The sequence below is a fragment of the Bos mutus genome, chromosome 24, assembly GCF_027580195.1.
Source record: "Bos mutus isolate GX-2022 chromosome 24, NWIPB_WYAK_1.1, whole genome shotgun sequence".
NCBI classification, from domain to species: domain Eukaryota; kingdom Metazoa; phylum Chordata; class Mammalia; order Artiodactyla; family Bovidae; genus Bos; species Bos mutus.
In genome coordinates this window covers 5,953,000-5,977,504 of record NC_091640.1, presented here as the reverse complement: position 1 = coordinate 5,977,504, position 24,505 = coordinate 5,953,000, and positions in this window count along the sequence as shown.

Below are 24,505 nucleotides of genomic sequence, written 5' to 3'. Positions count from 1 at the left end.
CCACCTGTCAATGTGGGAGACACAAGCAATGTGGGTTTTATCCCTGAGTCAGGAAGATCCCCTGGAGGAGGAAATGGCAACCCACTCCAATATTCTTGCCTGGAGAATCCCATGGACAGAGGAGCCTGGCCAGGCTATAGTCGATGGGGTCCAAAGAACCAGACACGACTGAGCACCACCACCACCATAATACTTACTTCGGGTTTCACCACTGTTTTTACATGTATCAATAGTTTACTGCTTTTCATTAATGGTACTTATTAATGTTCCCTTGTGGCTCAGATGGTAAAAAAATCCATTTGTAATGCAGGAGACCTGGGTTCAATGCCTGGGTTAGGAAGATCCCCTGGAGAAGGGAATGGCTACCCACTCTAGTATTCTTGCCTGGAGAATCCCATGGACAGAGGAGCCTGGCGGGCTACCATCCATGGAGTCGCAAAGACTCATACATGACTGAGCACACTCATGATGATGGGAGTACAGAGGAACAGTTGGTGTTTGGGGAGAGGGATGTGCTCTTGTGTATGTCATTGTGAGAATTGGAGATTTCTGTTGACTCAAAATCATGAGCATAGAAATTCAAATGAATGGAGGGGCAAGGTTCAATGGGAAATAAAGCAATTTTATGGAGCACACAGGACTAAAAATTTAATAGGACAGATATGATTTAGGAGAGAGAAAGGGAAGACACCCTCAGGGCAGAGGTAAGACAGACGTTGCATGTTTACAAAACAGGGAAACAAATGACAGTGATCCATTTGAGAGGATGGACAGGCAGACAGAAAATATTTAGGGAGATTTTAAAAAGACTGACTTTTTATTATCAAATAGTAAGTACTGAAAAATAAAACTCACAAAAATAAACCTTGTGCTGAAGCCAACTTTAACTTCTTATTTTATCGAAAGGAATATCTCAAAAGAAAGACTTTCTACACATTACTGAATGTATAGATTTAACTGTTGTTTAGAACTTCAAATAAGTACCTTCGGTTTTATTAAAGAAAAACAACATGTACTCTGTATCTCTCTAGGAGAATTATTAAAAGTTGTATGAAGCCTAGAAAACTGGTACAGATGACCCTATTTGCAGGGCAGGAATAGAATCACAGATTCAGAGACAAACGTGTGGACACAAGGTGAGGAAGGGAGTGTGTGAGGAACTGGGAGATTGGGTTGGACACGTATACACAAATACACGTATACACATATGTGTAAAACAGACAGCTAGTGAGAAGCTGCTGGATAGCACAGGGAGCTCAGCTCAGCCTGTGTGATGACCTAGATGGAGTGGGATGAGGGTGGGCTGGGGAGAGAGGCCCACACGGAAGGGGGCATATGTGTACGTACAGCTGATTCACTATGTTGTACAGCAAAAACTAACACATTGTAAAGCAACTGTAAGTTTCATCTACACCCTAATTAAAAAAATAAAAATACAGAAATTAAATACATTTTTTTTAAAGTTGTTCATCCTGTTTTATTTTATCTTAGTTTGGAGTCAAGCCACCCCTCTAAGTAAACTACCTGTGAGATGATTCAAGGCGTCTGAAAGGGTTAAATCTGACAGGCTTTTCTTCAGACGCCATTTCTCTGGGATTCTCCTTCACCAGGAAAGACCACATGACTCTGTGTTGGTTGTCACTGCTCACTATTTATCCCCCAGTGCCGTCAACTTCCTCCATCCTCAGACATCAGGACACTGGCTGAGGCCTCCCTCCTACTGATCGGGAGCTCATAAGTCACTCTGCAGAGTCTATCTTTGCAAACAGACTGTCTATTTCTTCATGTACATTAATAATTCATCTGCAGATGAATGCTGTACAGAAACGCCGACCAGATAAAATAATACATGTGATCTACTCACTGTATTTTTAAAAAATTATTCTAAGGCTATACACATATATATATATGCATGCTAAGTCGCTTCAGTTGTGTCCGACTCTGTGACCCATAGACAGCAGTTCATCAGGGTACCTGGTCCCTGGGATTCTCCGGGCAAGAACACTGGAGTGGGTTGCCATTTCCTTCTCCAATGCATGAAAGTGAAAAGTGAAAGTGAGGTTGCTTAGTCATGTCCGACTTTTAGCAATCCCATGGACTGCAGCCTACCAGCTCCTCTGTCTATGGGATTTTCCAGGCAAGAGTACTGGAATGGGGTGCCATTGCCTTCTCTGATATATATATGTATATATACATATAAATACAAATAAATATATATGATCATAATGGAAATAAGTTATTCTTTATTTTGAGCTACCTGAATTATGAAGTTATTTTAAAAATATTGCTATGAGTATAGAAAATTAGCCAAAATCAAAAATTTGAGTGGAACAGCTATATTTTCCGAAGTGTGACAAATACTATTTTAAAATTATGTAATATCTTTATTTACATGAGTTCAAACATTTTATACTTAGAATTTCTCTGCACTAAGAGGTGGCAATACCATTATCTATCCTTTGGTTCAAACACTGGGAAATAAATCTATTATTAGGAGTAACTATAATGAGGAGAGAAATTGAGTGACAAATCCTTACCTTTTTTACCTAACAAACCACATTAATTTCAGCTCCTTTTCACAAAATCCAAAACTTCCCTTGACAGAAAAGTCACTAGATTCTGTCAGAGTTAATTCAGTGTATACTATTATTGGGTTTATTTACATAGGACCTACATTTGAAGGTTAATAATATTCACATGTCCTTCTAATGTCACTAAAAAATCCTAACCAGTGGACAATGCTGTTGAGATTTTTCTTTTGTTTTCTTTAAAATAGTTTGCTAGGATCTTCCCTGGTGGCCCAGTGTCTAAAACTCCACATTCCCAATGTGGGAGACCCGGGTTTGATCCCGGGTCAGGGAGCTGAATCCTGCTTGCCACAACTAACACCCCTACACAGCCAAATACAAAATAAGAATAAACAAACAAAAGCGATAAAATGCTTTTCTAATAAGCAAAAATCAGATTGAACCTTGGCTAACAGTGAATTGAAAGTGAATTCGCTCAGTCGTGTCCGACTCTTTGTGACCCCATGGACTGTAGCCCACCAGGCTCCTCCATCCATGGAATTTTCTAGGCAAGAGCACTGGAGTAGATTGCCATTTCCTTCTCCAGGGGATCTTCCCAACCCAGGGATCGAACCTGGGTCTCCCACATTGTGGGCAGACCTTTTACTGTCTGAGCCACCAGGGAATCCCAGTGAATTATCCCAGTAGAATATCAAACATGTAGAAATGTAAAAATACATTCTTAGACACTGAAAGTTCACAATAATTGATGGAGCAACAAAAGATGTATCAATTATCACTTTGATAATAATTTCCAAAAAGCAAATTGAGTGTTACCAGGAAAAGTGGCAGAGTAAGAACCTCTGAAAATTTTCTTATTGTTCAGTCGCTTCAGTCCAACTCTTTTGTGACCCCATGGACTGTAGCCCTCCAGGCTTATTTGTCCATGGGGATTCTCCAGGAAAAAATACTGGAGTTGATTGCCATTTCTTACTCTGGGGTATCTTCCTGACCCAGGGATCAAACTTGCATTGCCTGCATTGACAGGTGGATTCTCTACCACTGAGCCATCAGGGAAGCCCTCTGAAAATTCATGCCTCCATAAAAGCAACAATAAATGGCAAACACACATACACATCTGAAGCAACTTTTTCAGAACTCTGGAAATTAACTAAGGTAAGTAACAACCTAAGAACATTTATTCCAGCAAGGAGCTGAGTCTCATTAAGAACAGGAGCTTTGGAACAATTAACTTGCCTTAACCTCAACTTCCACTGCTAGCTCAGCAGCAGTCTTGAAAAACAGCCCAACATTCCCAGTATCTAGGGGGCAATGTGGAGCTGGTGCCATTAGAAAGCCTCATTTTGAAAGAATTATTATGATTTCACCTCCCTGCTGCTTCCCTGGAAGATCCAACTTTACTTACCCTGACTCAAAGATCTCCGTGAGTTCAAACTTACTCCCTGGGAGGGTGTTTGCTAAAAATTCATTATGTGCTTAAAGCTGCTGTAGCTTAAAGGAATGAATAAAATTTGGAAAAACACTAGCCTAATCAAAAAGTTTGAAAGAAAGGATCAGAAAGGTTACCTGGTGGCCCCATGGTTGAGACTCTACTCTCCTTATGCAGGAGGCATGGGTTTGATCCCTGGTCAGGAAACTAAAATCTCACAAGCCACATCACATGTCCAAAAAAAAAAAAAAAAAAAAGGAAGAATAAGAAAGGAGCCATGAAGAGATACCCCACGTCCAAGGTAAGAGAAATCCAAGTAAGATGGTAGGTGTTCCAAGAGAGCATCAGAGGGCAGAAACACTGAAACCATACTCACAGAAAACTAGTCAATCTAATCACACTAGGACCACAGCCTTGTCTAACTCAATGAAACTAAGCCATGCCCGTGAGGCCACCCAAGACTGGCAGGTCATGGTGGAGAGGTCTGACAGAATGTGGTCCACTGGAGAAGGGAATTGCAAACCACTTCAGTATTCTTGCCTTGAGAACCCTTGAACAGTATGAAAAGGCAAAATGATAGGATACTGAAAGAGGAACTCCCCAGGTCAGTAGGTGCCCAATATACTACTGGAGATCAGTGGAGAAATAACTCCAGAAAGAATGAAGGGATGAAGCCAAAGCAAAAACAATACCCAGCTGTGGATGTGACTGGTGATAGAAGCAAGGTCCGATGCTGTAAAGAGCAATATTGCATAGGAACCTGGAATGTCAGGTCCATGAATCAAGGTAAATTGGAAGTGGTCAAACAGGAGATGGCAAGAGTGAATGTCGACATTCTAGGAATCAGCGAACTCAAATGGACTGGTGAATTTAACTCAGATGACCATTATATCTACTATTGCAGGCAGGAACCCCTCAGAAGAAATGGAGTAGCCATCATGGTCAACAAAAGAGTTAGAAATGTGGTACTTGGATGCAATCTCAAAAACGACAGAATGATCTCTATTCATTTCCAAGGCAAACCATTCAATACCACAGTAATCCAAGTCTATGCCCCAACCAGTAACGCTGAAGAAGCTGAAGCTGAATGGTTCTATGAAGACCTACACGACCTTTTAGAACTAACACCCAAAAAAGATGTCCTTTTCATTATAGGGGACTGGAATGCAAAAGTAGGAAGTCAAGAAACACCTACAGTAACAGGCAAATATGGCCTTGGAATACTGAATGAAGCAGGGCAAAGACTAATAGAGTTTTGCCAAGAAAATGCACTGGTCATAGCAAACATCATCTTCCAACAACACAAGAGAAGACTCTACATATGGATATCACCAGATGGTCAACACCGAAATCAGATTGATTATATTCTTTGCAGCCAAAGATGGAGAAGCTCTATACAGTCAGCAAAAACAAGACCAGGATCTGACTGTGGCACACATCAGGAGCTCCTTATTGCCAAATTCAGACTTGAAGAAAGTAGGGAAAACCAGTAGACCATTCAGGTATGACCTAAATCAAATCCCTTATGATTATACAGTGGAAGTGAGAAATAGATTTAAGGGACTAGATTTGATAGAGTGCCTGATGAAATATGGACTGAGGTTCCTGACATTGTACAGGAGACAGGGATCAAGACCATCCCCATGGAAAAGAAATGCAAAAAGGCAAAATGGCTGTCTGGGGAGGCCTTACAAATAGCTGTGAAAAGAAGAGAAGTGAAAAGCAAAGGAGAAAAGGAAAGATACAAGCATCTGAATGCAGAGTTTCAAAGAATAGCAAGAAGAGATAAGAAAGCCTTCCTCACTGATCAATGCAAAGAAACAGACGAAAACAACAGAATGGGAAAGACTAGAGATCTCTTCAAGAAAATTAGAGATACCAAGGGAACATTCCATGCAAAGATGGGCTCAATAAAGGACAGAAATGGTATGGACCAAACAGAAGCAGAAGATATTAAGAAGAGATGGCAAGAATACACAGAAGAACTGTACAAAAAAGATCTTCACGACCCAGATAATCACGATGGTGTGATCACTGACCTAGAGCCAGACATCTTGGAATGTGAAGTCAAGTGGGCCTTAGAAAGCATCACTACAAACAAAGCTAGTGGAGGTGATGGAATTCCAGTTGAGCTATTTCAAATCCTAAAAGATGATGCTGTGAAAGTGCTGCACTCAATATGCCAGCAAATTTGGAAAACTCAGCAGTGGCCACAGGACTGGAAAAAGTCAGTTTTCATTCCAATCCCAAAGAAAGGCAATGCCAAAGAATGCTCAAACTACTGCACAATTGTACTCATCTCACACGCTAGTAAAGTAATGCTCAAAATTCTCCAAGCCATGCTTCAGCAATAAGTGAACCGTGAACTTCCAGATGTTCAAGCTGGTTTTAGAAAAGACAGAGGAACCAGAGACCAAATTGCCAACATCTGTTGGATCATGGAAAAAGCAACAGAATTTCAGAAAAACATCTATTTCTGCTTTCTTGATTATGCCAAAGCCTTTGACTGTGTGGATCACAATAAACTGTGGAAAATTCTGAAAGAGATGGGAATACCAGACCACTTGACCTGCCTCTTGAGAAACCTATATGCAGGTCAGGAAGCAACAGTTAGAACTGGACATGGAACAACAGACTGGTTCCAAATAGGAAAAGGAGTACGTCAAGGCTGTATATTGTCAGCCTGCTTATTTAACTTATACGCAGAGTACATCATGAGAAACGCTGGGCTGGAAGAAGCACAAGCTGGAATCAAGATTGCCGGGAGAAATAGCAATAACCTCAAATATGCAGATGACATCACCCTTATGGCAGAAAGTGAAGAGGAACTAAACAGCCTCTTGATGAAAGTGAAAGAGGAGAGTGAAGAAGTTGGCTTAAAGCTCAACATTCAGAAAACAAAGATCATGGCATCTGGTCCCATCACTACATGGGAAATAGATGGGGAAAGAGTGGAAACTGTCAGACTTTATTTTTGGGGGCTCCAAAATCACTTCAGATGGTGACTGCAGCCATGAAATTAAAAGACGCTTACTCCTTGGAAGGAAAGTTATGACCAACCTAGATAGCATATTGAAAAGCAGAGACATTACTTTGCCAACAAAGGTCCGTCTAGTCAAGGCTATGGTTTTTCCAGTAGTCATGTATGGATGTGAGAGTTGGACTGTGAAGAAAGCTGAGCACCGAAGAATTGATGCTTTTGAACCGTGGTGTTGGAGAAGACTCTTGAGAGTCCCTTGGACTGCAAGGAGATCCAACCAGTCCATTCTGAAGGAGATCGGCCCTGGGATTTCTTTGGAAGGAATGATGCTAAAGCTCAAACTCCAGTACTTTGGGAACCTCATGTGAAGAGTTGAGTCATTGGAAAAGACTCTGATGCTGGGAGGGATTGGGGGCAAGAGGAGAAGGGGACGACAGAGGAAGAGATGGCTGGATGGCATCACTGACTCGATGGACGTGAGTCTGAGTGAACTCCGGGAGTTGGTGATGGACAGGGAGGCCTGGCGTGCTGTGATTCATGGGGTCGCAAAGAGTCAGACACGACTGAGCGACTGAACTGAACTGAACTGAAGAAAGGAGATAACCTCAAAGCTGAAAATCACTGTAGTGATCTTGTGTTATTTTCGATCATCATTCAAATATTTCTGGTTAGTCCAGCCTTATTTTCACTGTGATTTGCAGAATTAAAGGAAACATCTTCCATGCATACTTGGGAAAAGTATCTGGGGGCAGAAACACAGCTTTTGTTTTGAGACAGAAAGTGTATGCATGGGCTTCCTACGTGGCACCAGTGGTAAAGAACCCACCTTCTAATGCAGGAGACTTAAGAGACCCAGGTTCCATCAGGGACGGTTGGGAAGATCCCCTGGAGATATATTCCACTCCAGTATTCCTGCCTGGAGAATTCCATGGACAAAGGAGCCTGTCAAGCTACAGTTCATGGCGTTGCAAACAGTCGGACATGACTGAGGAACTAACAGGTTCATTTTAATTCTCAGCACCCTGCATGTATTCTGCCCTTGGCCAACGAATATATTTTCTACACATATGACACAGTTTCCATTGATAAGATACTGATTTCCAGATGTTTTGGTAACTTTAGCATTTGCTTTCTTGAGCAAACCTAGGGTTAGCAGTTACCAGGTGATGACTAGAATTAATTAATCATTGTGTTCTTGGGAAGAAAAAAAAAAAAAAAAAAAAACCTAAGCAGCAAATAGTAAACTCTTCATTGTATAATTATTTTTCTTTTCCTTCCTGTCCTTTCTTTCATTTCTTCCTTTTTCTTTCCTTTCTTTCTTATATTCTACAGGGAGATCACCGAAACATTGCAGTTGCAATGACCACAGGAATAATGTTTGGTGCTTAATTTCCTAATTTGCAGAATAAACCTAGCATCAACCACAAACCAGCCTTTCAGTGCACTTACATATCTGATCAGTAAATATCAACTGGGTGAAACTGTACTTGCCCCAAAATATCGGACAATTGGCTTGCGAAACTTGAGGCTCTTTCTATATAAGAAAAGCAAACAAAGTTTCTCAAGATTGAGAAGAAAAATGAAACAAACAAAAAGATGGGAGAACGCATTTTAGCCTTTTTTTGATTGATATTCTAACAATATATTAGCATTTAAAAATATTTCAGCTATTCAGAAATAGGGTTGGCTAAAGTGTGCCAAACAGAAATTAAAATTATGAGTTGGTGCTAGTTTTCACTTTGATAATCTCCATTTCCTACTTTTTCTCCATCTAACTGACTCACAACTGACAAAAATGCATTTATTTTATCTTTCTCTGTATTGGCACAGCATGGACTTGTAACAGGAAAACCAAAATCGAAACTTGGGAGTAAGATGTGACTGAAAGAGTTTCAATGTCCACATTCAAATTTGGATTTAGTCACTGCTTTCTCTCAGATGAAGGGTTCTGTACGAAGAGGCTGATCATAACAGACGCGACGTGCCTAGGCACTGCTTGTGTCTCCCAAACACACGGCCTCCTATAGGCTCTGCTGACAGCACCTCACCCTAATGAGGAGAACAGAAGACTAGTTTCATAGGGTTCTTTTGCCTGTTATCAGTCAACGTAAGAAGCCTTTCGCACTTTGGCTCAGTAAATCAGTTATTTCCATACATGTTGTTGTTGTCGTTTAGTCGCTGAGTTGTGTCCAACCCCTTTGCAACCCCATGGACTGTAGCCTGCCAGGTTCCTTTGTCCGAGGGATTTCCCAGCCAAGAACACTGGAGTGGTTGCCTTTTCCTTCTCCAGGGGATCTGCCCAACCCACGTCTCCTGCATTGCAGGTGGATGCTTTACCACTGAGCCACGAATGAAGCCTAATATTATGTTGAAAAATAGTAAAAATAAATAATATTTTTCTTACACACTGTCACTCTTGCAGGGGCAAGGGAATTCCTTAACTTACCTTCCTTATATTGCCATAGGGACTCGGTGAAGAGAGCACAGTACTGCTTATAGACTTTTATACTCTGGGCCCTTCACAAATGTATGCTGATGAAGATACTCTAAGTTGCAGTTTGTTTCTATTTAAGATGAAGACGACAGAGAAGACAATGAGTAAACTCAGTCTAGTGTGATCGAACCACTCATCCACCTGTGTGATCTGCAACTGCTCCCAGCATTGCCGGTCCAATGTTCTCAGGCCTAGTTTGCCACCAGCATAGGAGTGGAATATAAATGACTGTTTTCCCTTCCAGTGCAAGTAACTTTTTCCCTTCCTTTCAAGTAACTTTGTGATCTATTTTGTTTTTTTCTTTCACATCATTCTACTTTAGAATTAAAGTAACTGTCTGTAAGATAATTATTCTGTGCCATAGTTCTATATGTATATTTTTAAATGAATGTAGTTCAGAGACTTGTATTTGTTCTTCTTTCTTCAAAACTAAATATTTCTTGTGCTATTCTATGATTTTTTTTTTCCTTTTAGGCCAAAGAAATTCTTAGGAAAAATCAGAATCTGTAAAAATTGGTGGTCTTCTTCACGGGGGATTTTATTATGTCATAATAGAAAATGTGTCTGAAACCATACTAAACTGTGAGTTATATTTCCATTTATGCTTAGATACGATGTTTGATGGGTTGTATATTATAAATTCTCTACAGTCATACAAATTATTCTGTAAACTCACTTAAGGAATGGCTACAAAATATGCATCTCAATTAGGTGATCTCAACTGCAAGTTTGTTGGGTTCAAATCATTAAGTTAAAGTAGCATATAAAAAGACGGCCTTTTCAGAGGCATAAATGATTACTAAAGTGTCTTATAAATTGTGTAATTTAGATCTTGGATGGTTTTCAAAGAACCATATTCTAGACATAAACATTCATAATATTAGAAGACCAGGCTAGGCTTGGGTGTTATTTTCTCTTAGAGTAAATTTTATAATTTCCAGAGAGGATTCCCCCACCATATTTTTTGACACATTTTTACAAATTATTCACAACAATTTACACTGGCATTCATTTTTATACTTCTGTTCATGTGGTTTTTGCCACTTTCTCACATTAGAAAGTATGCTTAATGAAGGCAAAGAGCTGACTCACTGGAAAAGACCCCAGTGCTGGGGAAGACTGAAGGCAAAAGGAAAAGGGGGCAGCAGAGGATGAGATGGTGAGATGGCATCACTGACTCAATGGACATGAATTTGAGCAAACTCAGAGAGATAATGAAGGACAGGGAAGCCTGGTGTGCTACAGTCGCCAAGAGTCAGACATGACTTAGCAACTGAACAGCAAAATATTTTTTCCATCACAATTTAAAAACAATGAGTTGCTGAACCTGTATAAAACTTCAGATGATGCACAAGTTTTAAATGCGTTTAAATTAATCACAGCACCAGAAAGCTGAACAGAGTTTGAAGATGAGGATTTGTGGTGGTGGGGATGGTCATCGGGGGATCTTCCTGAAAGTAAAACAATGTTGGCATGTTACTAGTAGTATTCAGCAGCTTGATTGCTTCCAATAGGGCCCCTTAGCTAAACTGGAGGTTTGAGATTAGCACTGTGGTGGATAAGAAAAATAAGGAAGCTCCCTCAAAGTCTCAAGGAAAATAAAGGCGACTGCTTACCCCTGAGATTTATAAATCTTAAGGAATTAAAGGAATGAGAAGATAAAAGGAAAAGAAAAGAAGCCAAATTAAGAGAAACCAAGAATAAAACCTGCGGCCTAAGGGAGTGTAAATAATGGACGAAAAGGCCAAAGAGAAAAGGTGAGCTTTGTGTGGTGGTACTTTCAATAAAACATCTCCTAAGGATGAGCCTCATTAAGGGACCTCACCTAGCTGCTGCCAGCTGTGGAACTCTTGTTTGCAAATTGCTGTGTCCTTTACCTTCAAGGGTGGTGAGGAAGGCAGCATTCCTGGTAAGGGTCCTGCAGAATCAACACATGCAATTGCTTGCAACTCCCCCGTTGACTATTTATGAATGCCATTATTTTGTTATCTCATCACACCTGTAGATAACGTAGATTATCTCTTTATGTCAAAATGTTTTTATGTCAAAGAGGATGGCTGTTGTTCCAGCTGTCACATTCTGATAGCTAACTGCTCACCGTTATATCCTTGCCAAAGCCCTTTAGCCTGGCACGGTGTGAATCACTGTCAATGGCATTTAAAAATCTGTTGGAAAAAAAATATGTATTTTGACTGTTGATCAAGTATTCCAATGAACTAAGATTATGTCTTGTCTTTGTGAATTCAATTATTAATTGATCAATCATTTTGCCCTAAAATAACTGATGGTTTAGGATTTTCTGTGCCTCCAAGGAAATTAAATGCAAATCTCTGTCAGTCATCTGTTCACAAAGGCTCCTTTAAGGAATCCACTGGAATACAAATAGAAGGCCCTGCAGCAATTTTGGTCTGCTGCAACTCACTCTCTTATTTTATTTTTTTCTTAATAACCCCTTCTTTAAGGTGCCTATTTGATTTCTCTCTGACTTTTCTCCCTTAAAAAGGAAATGTGATTCCAAGGTAATATATCAAAGTACTTAACACTGATACAAATTAGAGTTCTGTCCTTTTTCTTTTTTACACAAGTTTCTAGTGGATGTAGGCTTTGAGAAGCCCGAGGACAGAATGAGCTTCGAAGTATCAGCTATTTGGGACTTCAAGAACAGAAGTGTTTCTCCCTTTGAGATTTTTCTTTTAAATCGCAGGCAGAGAGAAACAGTCATTCTCTGAAAATCTTGAATGACCAGTTTTGGAAATTTTTTTTCTCCCAATACCTTCTGGTGCAGAAAAATCATTTAAAATGAATATTTTGACTGCAATACCTAAAACATAAAATATTTTAATTTTTGATATAGCTTACTCTACTGAATGAAACTATCTCCATCTTGGGCTTCCCAGGTGACTCAATGGTAAAGAATCTGCCTGTCAATGCAGGAGATGCAGGAGACGTGGGTTCAATCCCTGGGTTTGATCCCTGGGTTGGGAAATATCCCATGGAGAAGGAAATGGCAACCCACTCCAGTATTCTTGCCTGGGAAATCCCATGGACAGAGGAGCCTGCGGGCTACAAAGAGTCAACTTAGCACACAGCACACATCTCCATACTAACATTATATTCTATATCATCCAGTTAGTTCTGGTACATGCATTGCTCCTTCTCTTTGTCGTTACAAAGGAAGATAGCAATGAAAAAACTTCCTATTTATTTTTAATTCATTCATTCAAAATATTTACTTCACTCACCCCAGATCAAACAAGGTGCAGATTTTATTATTTTAATGAAAACACTCATCTCTGCTGCTTATGAACTAACAGTCTCTTGGGGAAGATTCAGTTACTGTTCAGCTCTGTGATTTCTGTGACTATTAGTGACAGCACCTCTGAGCCAGGAAATTTCTGACTCAGAGAAGAAATATTCAAACCCATATGACAGCAACACCTTTGCTATTAATACATAGGCAAATCCTTTCCTAAAGTCCAAATGAAAAAGTAATACAAAAGGGCTCAAATATTTTGACAAATCATCACTCTTTTTTAAATTTCTGACCTACCTTGGACTCTTTTCCTCCTAAAACACCATGTAAGATTACCAAATATTACAGGCTCTACTCTAAACAGTGCTAATATCTTGTGAGTCATATTTCTCTCTGGATCCATGCAAAGTTAATGAGCTCCCAAACTCCACTGTCAGAGAAGGCAATGACACCCCACTTCAGTACTCTTGCCTGGAAAATCCCATGGATGGAGGAGCCTGGTAGGCTGCAGTCCATGGGGTCCCTAAGAGTCGGACATGACTGAGCGACTTCACTTTCACTTTTCACTTTCATGCATTGGAGAAGGAAATGGCAACCCACTCCAGTGTTCTTGCCTGGAGAATCCCAGGGACGGGGGAGCCTGGTGGGCTGCCGTCTATGGGTTGCACAGAGTCGAACATGACTGAAGTGACTTAGTAGTACTAAACTCCACTATCTGTACCTCTTTGTCACTTTATTTAAACCTAGTGTCCGCTTACTCTCGTTTGCTGTCATTTCTCAAACTTGAGTCTCTCACTGACAAATACTGTTAATACTAATGACTCCATTTTTCTTACTATCCAGTTACTTTTTCAAGAGATTTAACATTCATGCCCATGATGCTTTTCACAGGTACAGCCTCTCAATTTCTTGGTGTTTTCTCCTATGACCTGTCCCTGAGAGCTGAAATGTATCCACATATGAACATGGTCCCCCTTTGGAGTCTGTAGACCTACTAACAGCTAGAAATATTCCTAACAATTTATTCTCTGTGGGTAATCTATTCTCTCTTTATTTTAAGGGCTTCCCAGGTGACTCAATGGTAAAGAACCCACCTGCCAAGCAGGAGATGCAGGTTCAATCCCTGGGTCAGGAAGATCCCTGGGTCAGGAGAAGGAAATGACAAGCGACTTCAGTATTCTTGCCTGGAGATTCCCATGGACAGAGAAGCCTGGCAGGCTACAGTCCATGGGGCTAAAAAGTGTCAGACATGACTTAGGGACTAAAAAATAACAACCACCTTTATTTTCACAGTCCTTTAGAATTATTAGACACAGGATACCTGTTGCATGAACAAATGAGCACTTCTAGTCCAATGACATTTTAATTTCTTTGTTAGCCACTTTCTGCTTTCACAGTCCTGGCCATCCAATTTCTTTTATCAATCCAACATTGAATCAGATTCTATCAAATTGCCTCTTTGATTTCCTTCCACTATGATGCTTGGGTCAAAACCTTATACCTGCATTGAGTCTAGCTGCCTGTTTTTCCCTGCCTACAGGGTTTGAACAAAGTGTTGCTGAAGAGATATAACAAAACCAGGCTGAATCTATCAACTATGAATCCATGGTTTCCAGCTCATCTTCACTCACAACAGATGATTTAAAAACTACATCACAGATAAAAGAGAAGGGTGGGTCAATTTTGGATCTTTCTTACTCAGCATATAGCTTGCCAACATGATACCTATTTTTTTTTCCACCATCTTCCTGTCCTTGTTGTTGATGTATGTCTGTTTAGAATCTCTCAACCTGCCTTTTGAATAGAGTATTGCTTAAAAGCTGTGGAGTGAGCATGGGTTTGAATCTTCACTCTGCTGCTTAATGCCTGTCTGATTTTAATGGCATCTATTCAATGGCTCTGCTTTCTCACCTTTAATTAAAGATAAGCGATAAATATCATTGGTATTGCCATTGTCACTGTTTCTGAAGGTTGTTGACTATTCCTCCTGGTGAAAACTAATACATTTCAAATATCTTTCTCTTCCCTAATTCTGTCTTCCCCAGATTAGTTTGACTACTATGATTGCTTTTCAGGTTAAGAGAAGGTGCTCTTTCCTATCCAACCTTAGAGACAATTTCTGGCCTATCGATTAGTACAGTTGGCTACATTGACTTGTGTGGTTTTTTGAGACAGTTTTAAAACACACTCTTCCTAGAACACTGAAAAACCTTTTCTCTAAGACTTAACATGGCTTATAAAGCAAGTTCCCATTTGGGACAGTTTCAAATGGGAGTTTATTCAAATAAAATATAAATGAGTGAAATGCTCTTTCAGAAAATTAGAGTTGAAAAAAGCAACTGGCAAAATCACTTTCATCATGTCAGATGAGATTATGTAGGGAATTTAGTTTCTCATAATGAAACAGAGCAGGACCCTATGGTTCTTGTCCCCAATGTCCTCAGGCTGCCTGTTGCTGGCAGAAGAACTTTCGCCAAAGAATAAGTTGAATCAGAGAAGTGAGGAAATGAAGAAACAAAGGAAAACAGTCCAACAGATAATAATAGTTTGGTTATTAAACACAGTCAAGGACCTTTAGTTCCTCTTCAAAGGCTATAGGTAATATTTAGAGCCATATCCTGTGAGCTGTCTCATAAAACAGGCCACCAGGTATAACAAGATAACCACATGATGACCTGACTGTCCTGACAACATAAGCTGCCACAATTCTGAAAGCTGGCTTCAAAGAAATGGGAACTGGAGATCCTGGGACTGGAGATTAAGGGTACTTAATCAAAATGACACTGGTCAGACCACTATGTGGCCAATTTCAAGGTTACTGTCAGAGCTGACTGTGCTGTTTCTGCCCGTAGCCCCCTCCCTCTGTCTATAAAAGCTCTTGCCCCCTGAAGGTCAGTGGGAAAAAGTCGGCCTTGGGGCAGGAGTCTGCCTCCCTACCTCCTCTCATTGCCGGTCCCTGCGATAAAACAAACATTCATTTCCACCAACCTTGCCTCTTCACTGACTTCAGAGCTGGGAGCCACTGGACCCCACTTCCGGTTGCAGTTTTTGGCGCTCACGTGGCTCCTCTGTGCTCTCGCGATATCGCAGTCTCCTGCATTCCCAGACAGGACTGTGGCCATGACAATGCCGTGAGATGGCTGGGACGAGCCTTGCTGCTCGCTTCTCTGCTCTTGGCTCGCTGGTCTCGGGAGGGAGATTTGGGGGAACATTCGTAGCAGCTGCCAAAGCCATTTATTTCGAGGGTCCTCCTTGTTTCTCTCCTGCTCGGCATTGACTGCCAGCTGACGTTTTTCCTTGGAAGAACGGAAAGATTCTTTTGGAAGCTCCAAGACCGAGTAAGTCTGCGGGTGTGCGCCCGGCTAACTTCTCTTTTGGGCACGAAGTGTTTTGACTTGTATTTGATGGTGAGGACATTTTGTGAGCACACAGTATCATTTGGGCATTTTGCCAACTGGTTGTGATGTGTGTCTACCATGGAGGACCATTTGTGAGCACGGAGAGGCATTGGGACATTTTGCCAACTGGTTGTGATGTGTGTTTGACGTTGAGGACCCTTTGGGTGGGGAAGTATTGATTTGGGACTCTGTCCTCGGTCATCCTCTTGGTAAATCTGGACAGTCTGTCTTCTGTGTGTGAATGTATATTCCATTTGTGTGGTTGGTACCCTTGTTATATTTTGTAACGTAGGAAACTCAGGATCATTTTATTAGAAAAACTTTAGCTATGAGATTAATACCAAAGAAAAAGAAACTTTTTTTTAACAGTATATGACAACAGCATTCTACACCATTAACTTATTAGGGACATGGCTTTGGCTGACAACAATGCTATTATTTTAAAGATAATACCTTCATCCCTCTTCTCTCTCATTCCATTTCTGTATAATCTTTTAATTGAAAACTACTTAAATGAATAGGCTTCTATATCCACTTCAAGATATCTCAAACTATACCTTGATTTACTTTCAAAAATCGACTTAATGATTACAGAATAGAAGTATCCTTGGAAAGTGGGAGAGGGAAAATGAAAAATAGTGACACTGAGTTCCTGCACTTTCTCTGAAACACATGTAAATGTTAATAATACCCCAGAACTTGCTCATTCATTCCACAGGCCAGTTTCCCTTGTGACATGCTAAATGCAGTTGTTCAGAGTGTCTGGTGACCTCTAGCAAGTAGACTAGCCTTCTCTTCTAATGGATTCACCCATTGGAATGGTTTATAAATATTTTCATATTATTTTGATTCCAAAAAAGGTAGCTCTTTCACATATCATTTAGTGTCATACAACAATCGCCAACTGTTTTGGCACCAGAAAATGGTGACGTGGAAGATAATTTTTCCATGGACTGGGGGTGGGAGGGAATGATTTGGGGACAATTCAAGTGCATCACATTTATTGTGCACTTTATTTCTGTTACTATTACATCAGCTCTCCCTCAGATCATCAGGCATCAGATCTTGGAGTTGGGGACCCCTGGTATAATATATAGTAGTTAGTAAGCAGTTGGTGTTTTTCGAAGGACTTTGTAAATGTTAGCTAATTAAAGCTTCACAATCAGCCTACATAGTAAGAACTATTAGTTTTCTTTTCATGCATAAGAAATTGGAACCCAAAAATGTTAATTAATGTCCTCAAGGGCCACACATCATTGGTACTGTCTCCAGAACTGATAGCTAGTGATCTTTTAGGCAGCTCTACCCAGAAATCACTAGTCACCTTAAGAGACCTGATATACCACATATGAATGATGCTTTGTCATGTGGTATTTCAGATATAGATTTTAATTTAAATGTCAGGGTCTCAACCTAAATAGATTGTGAAGTGTGGTTCAATCTATATTGACCCCCAGAATGTCATGTTTATAATTAATAATCACCAGAGATACAGGCAAGTTTAATAGTGGGTTTCTGCAATCTGTAGGTAGATTTTTATCATCTACCCTAGTTTTCAGTGGGCTAAGTGTTTACTTGAGGACGACATTCCCCTATGGTATTTGGTAAACATGAATACAAGTGTTAAAAATATAATCATTTTGTCACCCTACCACATACTATCCTATTTTATCCAAGTTTAAAACCAAATGAATTTCAACAGTAATGACTCCATATGGCAAACAAAATATTATAACAATTACTATTTATCCTTGTTGTTGTTGTTTAGTCTCTAAGTTGTGGCCAACTCTTTGCGACCCCATGAACTGTAGCCCACCAGGCTCCTCTGTCCATGAAACTGATACATGTACTACATAAAAAATAAAAGTAGGAATATGTAGAAAGTGTCTTGAGGTGTCTGTTTATTGTGCCTTCCTTTGTACTATGGATAGGGCTTCCCAGGTGGCTCTAGAGGTAAAGAACCTGCCAGCAATGCAGGAAACTTAAGAGATGTGGGTTTGATCCCTGGGTCAGGAAGATCACCTGGAAGGCATGGCAACCCACTCCAGTATTGCCTGGAAAAAAATTCCACTGACAGAGAAGCCCGGCAGGCTACAGTCAATGGGGTCACAGAGAGTAGGACATGACTGAGTGAGTAAGCGTGAACTACCTTTATTACTTGACTAAACCTTGCACTAGAATAGCCTGACTACCACTCAGTCATCTTTGGGAAATATCTGAATTCTTTCAGAAGACCAGTGACTTGATAATCTGAAAATCTGGTAGTAGTCCTGTTTCCAACATGTCCATTTATGATATCTTACATTATAGTGAAGAGGATTTTATAAAAGCACATGAACTATATTTCAAGACCTCGTGGCTACATCACTAGTCCTTTACTGTTATTAAATCATAGGAAATACATCACAAATCTGGAATCCATCACTGACATGTCTTTTCTACCATAACCTGCATGACCAGTGGAGCATCGAGTCCTGTTGATTCCTTCTCCTGAATAGCTCGCAAGCCTCTCCTTTTCTCTGCATCTGCGCAGCCACCATATAGTTCAGGCTACCGTTGCTCTTCCCTGGATGATTAGAGCAGCATCTCACTTGTCCTTCTAAACCCACTGGGGAGTGGATTCAGTGAAACTCATGCCAGGGTTTCATTGTAGCAACTGTTTTTCTTTGAAATATTGTTTTAAATGTTGTCATCTTGTGCTTTGCCCCCTTCATGGTGGGTGAGACTCTCAGGGAATTATGACAGTGAAGACCCCATGGGATAAGTTCTTCAGAGGTGCTTGGAAGTTTCCTGATGCCAGTGCCTTCCAGTCAGTACATTTCACCAAAGTTACACAGGTCTCGGAAAACGGATCTGTCAGTCTACCCAGCAATGAAATGATGGGAAGATGAAAAGCTGAATTAAGTCTATGACCACGTGAATTCTGAGAGATGTCAGGGTAGAAAATAGCTGTCATAGAGATAGAAAATCTCGAGTATTCCAATTCTGAATCCTAATAAATTCAGCTAAAGAAAGATCAGATAAACACTATTTATTTGCCAGGTATGTCTTGGACCTAAAGTATTTGCATCTTAAATATGACAGACTGCATAAAAGAATATCTTAAAGATATTTATCAGTATTTCCTATCAGTGAGAACTATACTTATAAATATTTATTGTATTTCATATAATAAATGAGTATGAATAAAAAAGCAATAGAAAGACTCTATCTATATACTAAATTAATCTATATACTAAACTAATCTATGTACTAAATTAATAATATGTAAATTATAAGCAATCATTTAAAATATATCACATATTTTCAATAGATAACTAATAGAAGAAGTTTCAAAGGTGAATTAGTTATACAAATAATTATAGTAAGGGGTTTATGCACTCATTAGAAAAAAAATTGTTTCTGAAGCTTCTATGAATTTCTGAAATACATGGGTAAGTCAGGAAAGCAAATATTGTGTATTCAATCACAAAATATTAATAGGGCATTTGTTATGTACCATTCATTGTTAATGTCAGTGATAAAACAATCAATGAGAAATGGCTTTGCTCTTGTAGGAATTCACTGTCCCTTAGCAGAGCACCAGACAATAATAATCATTTTTGGAAAGAGTCACATTAACACAAAATAAAATTCTGACGTAAAAAGCTGTCCTAACTTTGGGAATATGCGCTCTCCAAGGCTTAGTGGCATTGCTGTAATGAGTTCAGAAATGCAGAGACCTTTATATAGTAAAATCTCATTTTGAACCTAATGGAATTTCAGATATGGATAAATTTTTAAACCAAACATTTTTGAAAATAAAACTTCAGATGTAAAGGAGGATAACTGGATCATTTGTGCACAGTTGCTCAGTCGTGTCTGACTTGTGACCCTATGGACTGTATCCTGCCAGGCTACTCTGTCCCTGGAATTCTTCAGGCGAGAATACTGGAGTGGGTTGCCATTTCCTACTCCAGGGGATCTTTCCTACCCAGGGATTGAACCCAGGTCTCCTACACTGTAGGCATATTCTTTACCACCAGACCACCTGGGATCATATATTTGGCAAATTGAGAAGAGAGCTGTTAGTTCAAAGTAAGTCTAGGTACTTCCTCCTAGGACTGATTCTCAATAAATATGCATAGTTTAGGCCTAAATGTAACACTTAAAATTACAAACAGCTATGACAACACATCTAAAGAAAATAAAATATGTAACATATCATTTAATTAAAATACCCTTTTTTTTAAGTTGTAGGTTGGTTATCAAAACTGGAAATGTACATTTAAAAAGAAAGAAAATCTATGATTCTTCAGTTCCAAAGAGTCCTAGAATCTCTTAATGAAACCCTATACTTATGTTTTTTAAATCTTCTTTCCTTTGTAACTTGGCTGAAAATGCTCTATTTGATTCTGTTTGACAGAAGTGAACATAACAAAAGGCAACAAAATCATAAAAGACCTAATGATGTTGAATTATTGTTCTGTAGCACACAGTTTATCTAGATCTTTAATGATATCTTTTCTCCTATTTTAAGCAAATCATCAGTCATGTATCTAAGAAGATCATCCAGGTGAACTGATAAAGTATAATAGTTTTACGGTGAACATATCAGACAATACCATAGTGATTTGCAGCAATACGTAATACAATTCCTATGGAAAAACACACCAAAATATTATATGTTGATATCTTGATGTTAATCAAAAATGCTCTTGTTCTCTAAAATCATAGCAGATTACTTTCTCCATCATAAGCATTATTTTTATTCTCCCTATTGATGACACAGACTACATCTGCAGGGAATAAACAATGGAGAGCTTACTCATAGTAAAACTGCTCATTTTAGTATTGATTAAATTCACAAGTTGGACATTACTTAGCGACTGAACAATGACAACAAAAACCGCAAGAAAACTTGAAGGAAGAGAGATGGGTACACACAGCAATTACCTTTTTTAATCATGGATCCCAGGTTTTTAATTATATTTTCAATTTCCTTTTCGCATAATTAGCTCTTTTCCTACAACGGTCACAGAGAGAGTTAAAAAAATAAATCCCAAAGAACAAGGAGACCAATGGAGGGAAATTTTCATGCTGCTTCCATCACCCTGATAGCTCTTCTTTCCCCAATTCTATTTTATTGTGTCTCTTCTTTCAGTTCTTGTCATTCTGTCTGCCATGCTGTGTCAGGAAAATAACCATAACACATACTGAAATATATGAAGAAATTTCTTTAGCTTCAGTAAAGAATAAAGAATCATACTTCTCAGAAAATGGAAGAGTCATAAAGAAACAAAAATTTGGGATCAGTCGGCTTTCTGAATTTGTGCTCCCAAGTTCTCATTAATTGGGTCACAGTTTATCTGCTGCACCTGAACTTTCAACAATTAATGTTTCCTTTCAGGTTAGCAATGCAATACAGACAATAGCTATTAAAATACAGAAAACCCAGATTGGAAACTACACTAACATCCCATTTACTGTTAACTTAATTGAGGTTTGTTTTTTTTTAACTTTTTGCTGTCACTAAAGGATAAACAGGTGGACAGGAGAATGCTGACACTGGGCTCGCAGGCAGATGTGGATAAAGCTGGTAGATACCATTTAACTAAGAATGAGATTCTAGAAAGGAGCTCATCGGGGAATAGGCACTTGAGAGAACCCAAGATGAAAATAGTGTCAAGAGAGATTTTATCTACACAATCATTGTGCCAAGAGAGACCTCCACAAGCAAAGAAAGAGCCAACAATCTATGTATCAAGCAACATTACTCACAGTTTAAAGCCCCTAACTGCCAGGACAGGCTCTATATTTGATTTTTTTAGAATTTCTAGTTGAAAACATCATATATAGTATTAGCTACCATTGCTAGGATTATTTATAACTTTATACTCTTTTCAGTATATTATTATAATTTGTTATCGATAAAGATCCTCCAAAAGTCCTAATTGATTCTGTTAGTGTGAACTTTAAAAGCCATCAACATATTCTTATTGAATACAGCAAAAAAAAATCTAAATTCTTATCATGACATCTCATATTTTCCAAGATCTGGCCTTTGTCCATTTCTGTAACCTTGTTTACAGGCTGTTTTCATGTAAATTTTACTCTAATCTAAACCCATGATTATAGAATTCCTCATCCAACATACAGCAATTTGCTTCAGTGCTTAAATATTATGTCAAGGTGTTACTTCTTCCTCAAATAGCTCCCTTAGTTTGATGCCTGAAAAACACTTCACATTCTTTAGTGTTAGCAGGTCATTTTTTGCTGTAAATCCTTTCCTGGCCATGATCCATGAGGACTGATCATTGCCTTTATAAAACTCTCCCCACCCCCAACAACTACCATGTGTGTGCTTAGACCCCTCATTCATGTCTCTTTGCGATCCCATGGACTGTAGCCTGTCAGACTCCTCTGTCCATTGGGATTCTCCAGGCAAGAATACTGGAGTGCATTGCCACTTCCTTCTCCAGGGGATCTTCCCAACCCAGGGATTGAACCCAGGTCTCCGGCACTGTGGGCAGATTCTTTGCCGTCTGAGCCACCAGGGAAGCCCAACAATGACCATGATGCCTACCATATTCATTTTCGCTTAATTACTTAGATGTTTGTTTCTTTTTCCTACTCTGCAATTAGGACAGGGTTAATACCAAGTTCAGGGGCTTCCCTTGTCACTCAATTGGTAAAGAATATGCCTGCAATGCCAGAGACTTGGGTTTGATCACTGGGTTGGGAAGAAGGTCCCCTGGAGAAGGAAATGGCAACCCACTTCAGTATTCTTGGCTGGAGAATTTCACGGACAGAGGAGCCTGGTGGGCTACAGTCCGTAGGGTTGCAGAAAGTCAGACACAACTGAAATGACTGAGCACATGCTGAATGTTGCTGCCACAGCCACTGCTAAGAGGCAGGAGTGAATTGCCCTATGCTCAAACACTTACTCAAAACTCAGAGCTCTGGAAGATGTGTGTAGGGTAGAGCTGTGGTCATGCCCACCACTCACTTCACTAGGAATCCAGGAGAGGAAGAATTTGGTGTTCCTGTGATTCCATACAGAAATGAGAGCAAGTGAGTTTAATGTTCTTTAAATACCAACCAAAATCAGAGAGAAAAATCTCCCTCAAATCAAACTGATATGTTTGTGAGCTGTGAATGCAAGCTAGACAACTCACATAGGCAACATCTATTATATTGACTATCACAATGAAATTACTCTATTAATTTCATTGGAGAATTTTTCATCCTATGATTTCAAAATTCAATAAACTGTTGTATTAGATTTTCATCACAGTTTGTTCATATCCATTTTTGATGACATTCATAGACATGTAAGAAATTTTAGTGGTAATATTCTACACTATTCACAAGATTTTTTATCAGAATAAATGTGAGACATTTTAAAATTAAAAAGAAATAAACATCTATGAAGCAAATAAGGATTTTTAGAGATAAAATTCTCTGGGGTGATTGGTAATCACTACATACTGTGGCCCATCAAAAGAAATAAATAACTGAAGACTATAGTTATAATTTTATGTGACTAATGTAAGTATGTATTTCCATTGATGAAAGAAACTATATTTTGAAGAATAAACTCAATCTGACATTCAAGGAATCATTAACTTCAAACCTCAGGCTTTTCCTGAAATGATAGGCCTTTCCAATGGTAAGAGAATTTTAATGAAGGAAATGGAAATAGCAAAAGAAATGACATTTCATGTCATTTTCAAACAAAACTCCTCTGGACCCTATCAGATAAAGTAGAAAAGGATGATATGCTTCCAGTCATTCAACTCATCTTAGGTATCATAGTATCTCAACAACATATTTATTTTACCATCAAGCATTTCCTAAAATGTGTTTTTCTTAGCATAGAAATATGTCTCAGATTTTTCCCCCCATCATCAAATATCAAATGAGGAAATTTGCTAAACAATTTATTCAAAAACTGCTAAATCATTCAACAAACTATGTAGTCATTGATGTAAGTTTATAAACTATTGAATTACATGGGCATATGCTAACATTTGAAATAAATATTTAAAATAAATATTACAGAATGATCTCAATAGTATAATCTAAATGTGTGTGAGTCTTGTATATTTCAGTCAGTTCAGTCACTCAGTTGTGTCTGACACTTTGTGACCCTGTTGCATGCAGCACCCCAGGCTTCCCTGTCCATCACTAATTCCTGGAGCTTGCTCAAACTCATGCTCTTTGAATCAGTGATGCCATCCAACCATCTCATCCTCTGTTGTCCCCTTCTCCTCCTGCCTTCAATCTTTCCCAGCTTCAGGGTCTTTACCAGTGAGTCAGTTCTTCACATTAGGTGGCCAAAAGTATTGGAGTTTCAGCTTCAGCATCAGTCCTTCCAATGAATATTCAGGACTGATTTTCTTTAGGATTAATTGGGTGGATCTCCTTGCAGTCCAAGGGAC